Below are 2,022 nucleotides of genomic sequence, written 5' to 3'. Positions count from 1 at the left end.
AAATACAAATGGTTTTTATTTAGATGTAAATGTATGACTCGATTTGTATGTTTGCTTGCGATATAAGTCCAGTAATGCCCCGTACCCTGTTCCGGCGTTGAATACGAGTAAGGGGTATTCCAAGTTTAGTCTTTCTTCATGATCCACACGGTTTTTCTTTTGCTCTCTATTCTTGGATCTACTCCACTTCTGAAGCTGCTGTCCCAATCTCACAAGCTTATCCGGGACACTTCTTGAAATATCAGCCCAATTTCTTTTTATCTCCTCCTCAAAAGAATTATCTAAACGCCATTTGGTCTCAAACCGGAAAAGATTGTCTTTATTAAATAGATTATTCCTTTGCTTTCCCATGGTATTGAAAAGAATCGGACAATGATCTGAGAAAGAGTGATTCAAGTGTTCTAATTGGTAGCTAGGACAAAAATTTACCCAATTCAAGGATGCAACACCTCGATCCAGCCTCTCCCTTATGTTTATAGTTAACCATAAAGTATAATGTGATAATTGATTATCTTATCCCTTAATCATGAGGTTAGAAGTTTAATCTTTACTCGTAAGAATGGAGTACATTTTATAGATGGAGCATCCGCGATAAGGCGATTAATCACTGTTTTCGATAATAAAGTTTTTTTTTACAAAAAAAATTCTATAATTAATTCAATCACCCATAATTGTAAAATTTTTATTAAAATTTCTAAACATTGGTTTCTATTAATAAAAATATATTTAATTTATTAAAATATATTTAAAATTAATTTATTCAAAGCTTTAAAATATACCTTATAAATAAAAATAAAAATAAAAATTCACAATTAAAAGTTAAAATATGGTATGAAGATAGAGAGCAAGATTTTGTATTTACCCTTTCCACAATTAGAAGAAAAACAAATATTTAATCATCGAATTTGTGAATCAGCGTCTGATATTTTGGTATCCATATAACATAAATTATAATTTAAACTCCACACTTTTTTGCGCTTTTCTTCGTCAAGAAGCCATCCAACGACGCTAAACCAATCAACGGAGATGATAGCATAAATTGAATTTGAATAAAATATTCATTAAAATTGCATTTAGCTCGCGATGGCCTCGTACGACACAACGCGCGATGTTTGATCTCAACTGAAACTTGTGGCCTGCCTCGTTGCCACGTTTAAAATTGCAAGCAGGCTTAAGTGTCGTGCGATTAGAACGATTAATGTTTGCATTATTTTATTTTAATATTTATTTGATATCGTTTTTAGACTTTACACCATGTAAATATAATACAATATAATTGGGTTTTTTTTTTCATATTTATATGTACATATTTGAGTTATAATTCTTATTTAGCAAAATAGTTAGGTGGCTCAGTTATTTAATAAATTAGTTGAGTACGCAAAAAAGAGAGGTAAAGGTGGCATTTGGAGTACCGATTTCAATGGTATATGAGAATCTTTGATATCCAAATTTTGATGGCGGATGTTGTAATTTTGTGCTTCTGCTTATACATGTAATTAAAGACATATATTTCAACACATGGAGATGATCCAATAAAACTCTGCATTCCTACATGATACATGTTTAATGTTTATATATATATATATATATATATTATTGTTTTTAAAGCAATTTTATGTTTCCCATCTAAGTTATTGGTTTTAATCCTAGATCAGTATATTTTTAAGTTAAAGTTATCGTTTTTATGAGTAGCTAGTATATCCTGTAAAATTTTATGCCAATTTTTAATATTAATTTCTTTATAGATTTTTATCATATTTATTTATTTTTATACAATTTTAGAATTATTCATAGCTCTTCTTCAATTTTTAAATAGAAGGATAATGTATTTCAATACGAAGGAATAATGTCGATATCAATCGAGCTAAGTCTCAATTGATAATTTTATTCCAATTTTTTAAGTGTGATAGCTATTTAATTCTAAATCAACTATGATTAATCAAACAAGGAAGGTACTAATGCACATTGCAAGTATTCATCCCCACGAGATGATGCGGAAGCTAATCAAGTGGTGTGGAGGTC

The sequence above is a fragment of the Gossypium arboreum genome, chromosome 1 (genome assembly GCF_025698485.1).
Source record: "Gossypium arboreum isolate Shixiya-1 chromosome 1, ASM2569848v2, whole genome shotgun sequence".
Taxonomy (NCBI): domain Eukaryota; kingdom Viridiplantae; phylum Streptophyta; class Magnoliopsida; order Malvales; family Malvaceae; genus Gossypium; species Gossypium arboreum.
This window is presented reverse-complemented; position numbering follows the sequence as displayed.